Consider the following 10,167-nt stretch of genomic DNA (forward strand, 5'->3'; position numbering starts at 1 on the left):
AACTAGCAGCAGAGCTCCTGATTCTTAGCAAAACAACTTGCAAAGCCTATGGTTTCCTGCAAAACAACCTGAAGGAACTACGAACCTCAACAAAAAGCGAGCATCAGACTTAATCTCAGTTCAAGTCTGGAGCCCTCTATAAGAAGACCTCAAGATTCAACTAGAAGGCAAGCCTTGAAGAAGGCAACAATACAAACCAGAGAGAGAGTCATTCACCCTCTTCTCTTCTTCAATCCTCTTCATCTATCCTTACAATCCTTGTAGCAATTTCCTTCCTGTGACCCTCAATCGATCTTCAAACCTGTAAACAATATCCAAAAGTTCTTCAACCTCCTCAGAGGAAGAGAATCAAGCTACCTTGTATCGAAGCTCACACTACAAGAAAATTGTTAATTATCGACAGATAAAATCTATTTTTACTCCATTTTTATTTTGTTGCTAAACTGGATAGAGATCGCCTAGCAACTGATTAGCGATGGAACCAAAACTGTAGCAAAAAGCTTCGTCGCTAAACTAGTGATGAACGTCTTTGCTGTCGCTAATCCGTCACTAAATTTTAGTGACAGACTAACGACGCCTTTTCGGCCGTCGCTAAAACCATAGCACAATCTTGATAAGATGCAACGATTTGTCTCTAATGTATCACAATTTTGTCGCTAAAAAAATTGAAAAAAAATAAAACTATCATTAATTCGTCGCTATGCGATTTTTAATATAATTACAAAAACTTATCGTCCATCGCTATTCTGATAGTATTCAATTGCTAATATAATGTATTGTTCATCGCTACTTTATCACTAGTCTGTTATTAAAATTAAATATTTTTTGTTGCTATGTTGTCACTATGTGGTCGTTAATATAGTGTCTCATTAGTTGCTAGTTTGTTGCTAGTGTGTCGTTAAATATAAATATATTTTATTGCTAGTCTGTCATTATTCTATCACTACACTATTTATCCGACATCTTTGTTAGTCTTTAATCTATCACGATTCCATCGCTAATTTTATTTTTAAGATTAGATTCCATCATCAGTCCATCTCTATTTTGTCACTAAAATTTTTAATTTTTCTTCCCATTTGTTTCAATGCCTAAAATTAATACCTGCATAACTAATAACATCCATAGGAGCAATATCCAATCTCCTATTTCTTACCTCAGGCAACATCAATTCCTCCATTTTAGCAAGATACACTCAATCATAGATTATATAATATTTTATCCAAAACCAATAAATTATAATTTTTATAAGACCATAAGTATGTGCAAATGCACATAAAATACATATAATGTCAATCACATATGTCCAAAACACATGAAGTATACAAACAATAAAGTATATAAAATAAGACAAGTGGCACATAATAAAGCACACAACAAACTATGAAGTGCGTAAATGTGTATCCCCTCCACCATAGCTATGTCCACTTCTATCTCCCTCCAATGCATGCTGCTCCAAAATAGAGCCCTAAACATCATATATCTACGTATAAGTATAAGTATGATATAACACAAAAAATGAAGAAAGATATAAAAGTTATATTTCTTCAACTACCTGAGGTCGAGTTGGAGTTTGAGCCACTGAAAGAAATGTCAATAGAGTGTATGGATGTGGTGGCATCCATCCAAGAGGAACAACCCACCAAAGAGATGACCAACGCCATGGAGCTCTAGTCAGAGTCATACTCGAAGATCTAGGAGAATGCTCAGTTGTCGATCCAGGTGATATAAGTGGTGGTTGTGGATGTATCAATTGAGATAAGCCATGAGGAATCCAATCTGTAAATTGCTGTTGTGCAAGAAGAACCTGATCTATTAAATTTTGTTGTGTCTGAATATTCTAATTTAACTTATCCATATTCTTCCATATAAAATGCATCTCCCTCGTCACCTCATCATTCGAATGTGGCGCACACCACATCCAACAGTGCTATTTTGAGATTATGTATTGTTGGATTTAGATGGAGGAGCAACTAAGCCATAACCTAATTCAAACACTCTATCCTTTTTAGGTGGTCCTGCAGCAGCCAACCAAGCCTCCTTATCTAAAGAAAGATGGGAAGATAGGTTCTCACTATACTTCTGTCGCATGATAGTATCATATTTCTCCTACAATATAAAACCAAAAAAAAAAAATTCAGTATATAAACAACTAACAAGACAATATGCCCTAAGATAGTAAATATGTAAAATGGAAAAGAATAAGAGAAGAAAAATACTTACACTCACTATCTTTGCTTTTTCAGATGTAAAGGTACCATCTTTTCTCTTGTGAGTGTGTTCAAACAACTCTTTGTGATAGATCAGTCTGCCAAGCATCATTTCCTGTAATAATTTAAAGACTGTAAATTAATACTTAATGCTTATGAAAAAGTATCATAAAGGCAACAACAATTACTTCAAATTAGGCATCAGTATGGAGCTAATGAATCTAACTCCAACAAACTGAGAAATATAAAATTTAATGAGATAGGGTAGTACAATAGTTGTTTGGAAGAAAAGTGTATTGAATGGTAAATCTTATTGTCAATCAAGTTGAAGCTGAATTGTTTATGATTTGGTACTAAGCAGGTTGATTAAGCTCTTAAATAATTATGATAACTTGCTAAGACATCGATGATCTTGGATACTTAGGTAATATTTGTACCGGAACAGATAGGTTTGTGTGAACTAACTTAGTCTTTTGTTAACCAAAGCATTAAGTACATGCTGAAGGCTGGAGTACCTCTATATCAATGCGAACAAACATACCAGAGTATACAATGTCAAGCTTTCATAACGAAATAAGATCAAAATTCTCATTCCAATTTTTCTGTAAAATGGAACATCACTGGAGACAGATACTGTAACTAATATTAAGCAAGAGACACCAGTCAAGAGGATGGACCATTTAACTGCCCTCGATTTCCAGCACTGCAGAGCAGGTGGTATAAACAGGGAAGCACGATTAATGTTTCAACACATCAAAAATAGTGGTATCAGAAAATAAAATGATAACATTATACCTGCATGTGTCACAGATATACCGACTGAATGATATTGGGTTCGTACATCGGCAAGAAAGTAGGGATGGCTGCAGATCTTACAAATAAATGATCCATGTATCAAGGACATGCAAAGCATGACCAATGACATATTTGCACCCAAGTGGCAGAAAAACATACCGAAATCAAATAAATCTGCAAATTTACACACAGCTCACAGAGGAATATTTTCATTTCCCTTGGGATTTGTGAGGGACTAAAATTCAAGTCATGCAGTAGTCACCAGACTAGATAGCAAGCCTTCTTCAGCTATTTACCATCCACAGGATATGCAAGACATGCGACAAGCTGCTAAAGGACTAAAAGAAAACATTTGATAACCGCCTAGGATTCCATTGACAGGTGAAATGTCTGTTGTTTGCCATGAGTCTCTATTATTCATTTGAACTGACAAATACACAACACTTTTGGTTACGCACTTCTCATGTTTCTCAACCTAAAGTATCCATAGAGAGAAGAGGATGCACTTAATGGAGTGCAATGGATACAAAGCTCTAACTGCTAGCTGGGGCAGCCGAAACCAAATGACAGAAATACATTAAACCAATTTGAAGATTGCAGGTGACACAAAAATAAATGTTTTCCTACTCTTACAGCATTGCTAATCTGAGTGTGTCTTTGCAAACAAGAGCTTTGTTTGGTGTCAAATATCCAGGAGACAAGGGAGAACCACAATAAGTCAAGGTTGTCAAGGTGACTAGGCGATCTCTAGTCAGCAAACGCCCTAACTGCCTAGGTGCCTAAGTGGACTGCCTAGTGACAAAGGCAATCCATTTGAAAAGGGCAAAAAATACATAAATGTCTAAAAATGACATAAATCTATTTTATTTTTCAATTGTTATATTAGAAACATATCCATTCAGAAACCTCAATTGTTTAACCTGCTCGCGCACATCCGTAATTTGGTTTTGTGCTAAGACAAAGGATGCCTTAGGTTTAACCAATTTGCCTCCAACTTCTCTTAACTAAAGCTCTAGTTGTTTGCAGAACTGTTTTAAATTACAACAGGCTTGCAAAGTATCTTTTGTCTTGCTTTTAATATCTATCACAATGTTAAAGACATTATCAAATATATTCTTATCAATATGCATAACATCCAAGTTGTGACGAATTAGGTTCATGGACCAATAGGGCAACTCCCAAAATATACTTATGTTAAGCCAATTATGCTCCATTCCAAACCCATTGAGTTTTTGAGGACCATTCTTAGTACCAAATGTGATTTGATCAAATTGTTTTACTCTAGCTTTCACTTCCTTTCCAGTCAATCGAAGTATAGGATCTTTTTTCTCCACAGTGTTAGTAAATTCATCCTTTTGTTTTCGAAATGTATGATTGGAGTGAAGAAATCGCCCATGACAATCAAACCAATAAGACTTCTTACTGCCACCCTTCAGTGTGAAAGACTTGGTATCCCCCATACAGTAAGGACATGCAAGTTTATCATGTGTGCTCCATCCTGACAATATCCCATAAGTAGAAAAATCACTAATTATCCACATTAGTGCAGCCTTCATGTTAAAATTTTGTTTTCGATGTGCATCAAAAGTGCAAACACCCTCACTTCACAATATCTATGGTTCATCGATTAATGGCCTTAAGCAAACATCAATGCTTTTACCAGGTGACTTCGGATAAGGAATGACCAATGTTAGGAACAAATTACGTCTATCCATGCACATTCCTGGAGATAGATTATATGGAGTCAAAAAAATAAGCCAGCATGAATAAGGTGTTGAGCTTGATGTGAATGGGTTGAACCCATCAATACAAAGACCTAATCTAACATTCTGACAATCACTTGAAAACTCTGGATGCATCAAATCAAATTGCTTCTACGCTTCCCCATTCGTCGGATGTGAAATCACAGCAGAATCACGCCGAACCCCTTCCTTATGTCATCTCATATGCATCGCAGTCTTACTTGATATATACAATCATTGGAGTCTAGGAGCAAAAGAAAAAAATCTCAATACCATATGTGGTACATTACATTTTTTTTGCCTACCTCCTCATTGGACTTGAATCGAGGATGACCACATACAAAACAGTCTATTCTCTGACTATCATTCATGTAATACAACATGCAAAAATTTGGACAAATATCTATCTTCTGATAGCTCAGTCCCAATTCTTTCACAATTTTTTTTGATTGATAGAAATCTTTAGGCAACTTCTCATCCTCAGACAACATGCTTTTAATTATTGAAAGCATTCAATTGTAACATACCTCGCTCATACTAAACTTTGTTTTCAAATTCAACAACTGAGTGACTGCTGATGACCTAGTATGCTTATTGCAACCCTCCCATAGTGACTCATCGACATCTTTAAGCAATTCATAAAACTTAGCAGCGTTGGATTTGGAGCTTCATCAAAATCCTTCCTAGCATCATTATTCAATTCAAGCCTCCTTGTGGCATCTATAACCATATCCACAAAAGAGTTCATACCACCTGCTACTCCTTTATCAACAGTTTTAGGACCAGACTTCTCAGATCTAGAATAAGATTCTCCATGCAGCATCCAAGTGCGATAGCATCTACAAAGCCTTTCTTATAGAGGTGAACCATCACTTTATCGGGTAGCAAGAACTTTCTATTCTTACACTTAAAACAAGGGCAAAGAATTTTTTCATTTTCCATGTGCGATGGATTAGAAATTGCAATGTCAATGAACATAGCAACTCCATTCTTAAATTCATCTATCACTATTCCCTTATAAATCCTATGATGCATCCAACTCCTGTTCGTCATCTCTACCTATTCTATCAAGTGATAAATAACAAAATTTAAGCAAACATATACTCAAAAATAGTATGCAAAAATTAAAAAAAATCGCATTACTAATATATTCTTCTACCTTAGTTGCTCTTCTATTAGTCATGCAAATACAAAGAGACAAGTGAAGTGACTCAAAAATTGTGTGCACCAATCTTAATAGGCCATTGTTAGAAATTCTATTAGAAATTTAATCTTCTTTATTTTCAATAATCATGCATTAGACTCTTCCAAATAAAGCTGTTCATAAATGTTAATGGACAATACATAAAGGCCTCATTAGCATACTCAAATAGTCATCAAAATGGGCGAATGAACATTTTGTTTCCAAATAAATGGGCAAAATTTAGTGATTTGCAAGAAAAAACAATTGCAGAGAGATCATAAAAATAACAGTCCATTATTGGAAGTCATTTTGAGCAATGGTATCCACTAAATAATAAATCTTAGGACTCTTTTTTCCAACCACATGCTGAATCAACATAAAGGCCATCATGATGACTTACAACAAATTCCTTGTATAAAAAACTATCTCCAATTATCTCATACAGGCAACCAGTCTTCACCTAAACCTTCTATTGTTCATAAGAAAAAGCATTTTGTTAATTGTCATATCAATAATTAAATTAACATTCTGATAAAGATTGAACAAGAAATTCTTTCACCATTCTTACTTTTCCCATTGTTTGATGGGTGACCAAACTAGAAAAAACAAAAACACACAAAGTCATGTAATAATCTGTACATTGCAAGATTAAGCTTCTACCAAGATTAAGACAAAACCCATATGCTTGAGACAAAACCCAACCGAAACCTAAGAAACCCCTCCGGTCTCTCTTAAGTGTCCTCCTTCCCCACGGATCTCCAAAAAAGAAAATGAAACGAAAAGAAAAAAAGGGTAAGGAAAACAAATATATCAATCTATGTGGGGAAAGGTATTACCTTTTGATTTCTTCCATCTTTTCGATGATTTTTTCTTTGTTTTCACACTGCCACAACCTCAAGAACCAACTCACACTGCCACAAGTCGCACCAAATCCCATATACTTGAGACAAAAGCATAAATGGAATCTAAGAAACCCCTCTATCTCTCTCAAGTGCTCTCCTTACCCAAAAAAATAATGAAATGAATAGAAAAAGAAGCGGAAAGAAAAAAAAAATGATCAGGGGAAAGGTCATACCTTAAATTTTTTCCGTCTTTCCTTTGTTTTTGTGGATTTTTCCTTTGTTTTCCCCCAGTTTTCCCTCTTTTTTCCATCCTCAGGAGTCCCAACCGGGTGGGAGGCTTGGAGCGGCCGAATAGGGTTAGACGATGGCTGGGGTTTTGTGTTTGGTATTTCCTCTTTGTTTTATATTTTCGGAAGTCTCAATCGAGTGGGAGGATGGCTGGAGTTTCGTGTTGGGTATTTCCTCTCTATTTCTATTTTTGGAAGTCTCAGTCGAGTGGGAGGCTTGAAGCGGGTTGCTAGGCGACAAGTAAAATTTAGATTTGAAATCCATACCTAACTTATTTTGAACCAATGCTAAGATAGAATTGACAATCAGACCGAGCCAAATTAGATATGAGTTAGATCAAAAATTTATCATTCCTAATTCAATCTATTCATATTAGTAAAATAAAAATTTTGATTTGAATCCAATTTGATTATTAGACAGATAATCTGATCTATGTAATTCATTTATTAAATAGATTCAATTAAGATATATACATAGATTTAACATGTTAAATTGATTTGAATTTAATAGTTTAAACATATTAAGCGGATCGGCTTAAATACAACAGAAATAGATTAAGCACATTTCAAATAGATTAATGATCGAGGAGGACCATCAGATTTAATGTGAATTATTTTGGCCACTATAGATTAATGATCTAGGAGGATCGTTGGACTTGGTGAAACTGTTGGCTCGTAAACTAGAGAAGTCCAGCTCCATTAGATCATTGACTCATCAATATTATGGAGCATGTCATCTTGAATTCGACAGATGTTGCAGGAACTAAAGTGACTATTATCACTTATCAAGATCGATAGGACCGTCGGCTAGCTCATCATCGAGAAGCATTTCAAATCAGAATGAGTGGAACTTGTGGCATGCTCTGTGCTGGTTGAACAGTTTAAAATTTAAGATGGTTAATTTAATTAACTTAATTTAAAGTAAACTAAAGATAGTTTTAAATTATTTTTAGAGTAATTTTAAAGTATTTAATGTATGTATGATAAAGTACAATAAATGATTAATAACTTTAGATAAATCAATCTAAAAATAGTTGATTAGGATTAAATTTGATGATGTTAACTGATTTATCTTAAAAATTTTAATCCATAAATCACATAATAGACAAGCAAATTAATGTATAATAAAAAATAATTTAACTTAAACAAATCAATTTAAAAACTTGACATGATTAAATTTGATGATATTAACTTATTTCTTTTGAATTTTTTAATGCATTAATCACATAATTAATAGATGTCTCAAAGTACAATAATGAATAGTTTTTAAGCAAACAAATCTAAAAATAATTATCAAATTTTAAACTTCCATCTCTATTCTGTTTCTATTCTACCCCTATTGCAGATAAAAAATACAGATCCATCTCTCCACTGTCACTCAATTATCGCTACACAACTGTTGTTCTCAAAACATAGTTGCTAATTTATCGCTAGTCTCTCTCCAATATTTTGTTTGAGAATACATATCCGTTGATAATCGATCGCTATTCAGTCACTAAAAGAAAATTATTTGGGACATATAATTTGTCGCTAATCTGTCACAATGTCATCGCTACACGTATCATGGATTTGTCCATAATCTCTCTCTATACTATCTTTAAAAGGTATTATGTCGAGAACAACATCTGTCTCTACTTAGTCCCTATTATATCTCTTTTTTTTTCACATCATTGTCGCTATTCTGTCACTACACCGTTATTAATATTACATAAAAATTATACACCAATTTTAGCGACTGATGCATATCCGTCACAATTTCGTCACTATTATGAATCATATAGCGATCATTATTCTACCACAAATCTATCGCTAGATCACCTGCGAGTGCTACAGTGATAACGTTTGAGTATTGTCACTATGTTATCGCTGTTTCATCTCTCTTTTATCAGGAAGATGTCACTATTCTGTCGCTACACCGTTACTAATAATATGTAAAAATTACACACCAATTATAGCGATGGATATTCTTCTGTCCATATTCCGTCGCTATTGTTAATTTTATAACCATCATGAATCCGTCACGAATTAGTCACTAATGCGCCTGCAATTGTTTCAGTGACAACTTTTATATTTTGTCATTATGTTGTCACTGTTCCATCACTAATAGAGACGACATACTAATCGATCTTGGACGTTGCTAAATGTCTATCTCTAAACTGCCAGATTCTTATAGTATCAAAACCTTGTAAGCCATCTTTTATATATATAAAAATTTTATTATGCTAGTTCAAGTTGTTCATGCAATTTTAGTTACAAGTTATTTGATACAAGTTTTCAATTCAATTTCTTTTACAATTGATCTATAACAGTATCCTGATGGGCCTAATCTTTGGTCTGCAAGATTCTGTTCACAGATCTGTTAATTTTTCTTTTGCTTAGAATCTTTAAGTATTACCCATTCTCATCCTCCTTAAACTAGGAGGCTCCCTCAGACCTGGTCCAACCTTATATACAGACACACACACACACACATATATATATATATATATATGTATATGTATGTATGTATATATGTGTGTGTATGTATATATGTATGTATGTATGTATGTATATGTGTGCGTGTGTGTGTGTGTGCGCAGCATGAGCAATACCATTTAAGCTTAGGTTTTTAAATAATTTAGTTTTCTTACATCTTATAATCAAATGGCTCTCTAGTTCATATATTTTGGTGCATCAGGACAAGGCAAGAAACACTTTTTCTGTTTCTATTTTTAAGATGAATCAATAATATAGAAAAAGGAGAGTAAAGGAGTCTCCATATGCGCAATATGTGTTTTATTTGTTGTCCCCGTCCCAAGCAACAGGATGGGCAGCTGTTTTTGGTTCTATGCTTCTTTGATGTTCGTATATTTTGCTAGCAAAATTGAGTTTGTGGTCCAAGTACAGTGGGGATGGTTCTCTTGAACGCTGGATTTGTGACTATAGTTGTGTTTGTGCCAAGGTCCATTAAAATCAAGTGTCAAATTACATCGGGCTCTTGATTTGTTTTAATCTCTATGTCTAGATCATTTGTGTGAATTTAATCTAACCATTTGACTTTCAATATACTTTAATGTGTTAAATTTTTGTGAGATCTTGAAACCAATCCTAATGCTGTCATGCACATAAATT

The 10,167-nt window shown here is 34.2% G+C and overlaps 1 long non-coding RNA gene across 1 annotated transcript; it reads right to left on the reverse strand.

The window, feature by feature from the left end:
• Positions 1–1,213: 1,213 nt before the first annotated feature.
• LOC105038523 (uncharacterized) lies at positions 1,214–7,286 on the reverse strand. The gene is made up of 4 exons (XR_830743.4): positions 7,003–7,286; positions 2,221–2,322; positions 1,553–2,106; positions 1,214–1,465 (listed from the first exon to the last, which is right to left on the reverse strand). It is a non-coding gene; the product is annotated as an uncharacterized lncRNA (long non-coding RNA).
• Between the last annotated feature and the right edge of the window lie 2,881 nt (positions 7,287–10,167).

The sequence above is a fragment of the Elaeis guineensis genome, chromosome 1 (assembly GCF_000442705.2).
Source record: "Elaeis guineensis isolate ETL-2024a chromosome 1, EG11, whole genome shotgun sequence".
Lineage (NCBI taxonomy): Eukaryota > Viridiplantae > Streptophyta > Magnoliopsida > Arecales > Arecaceae > Elaeis > Elaeis guineensis.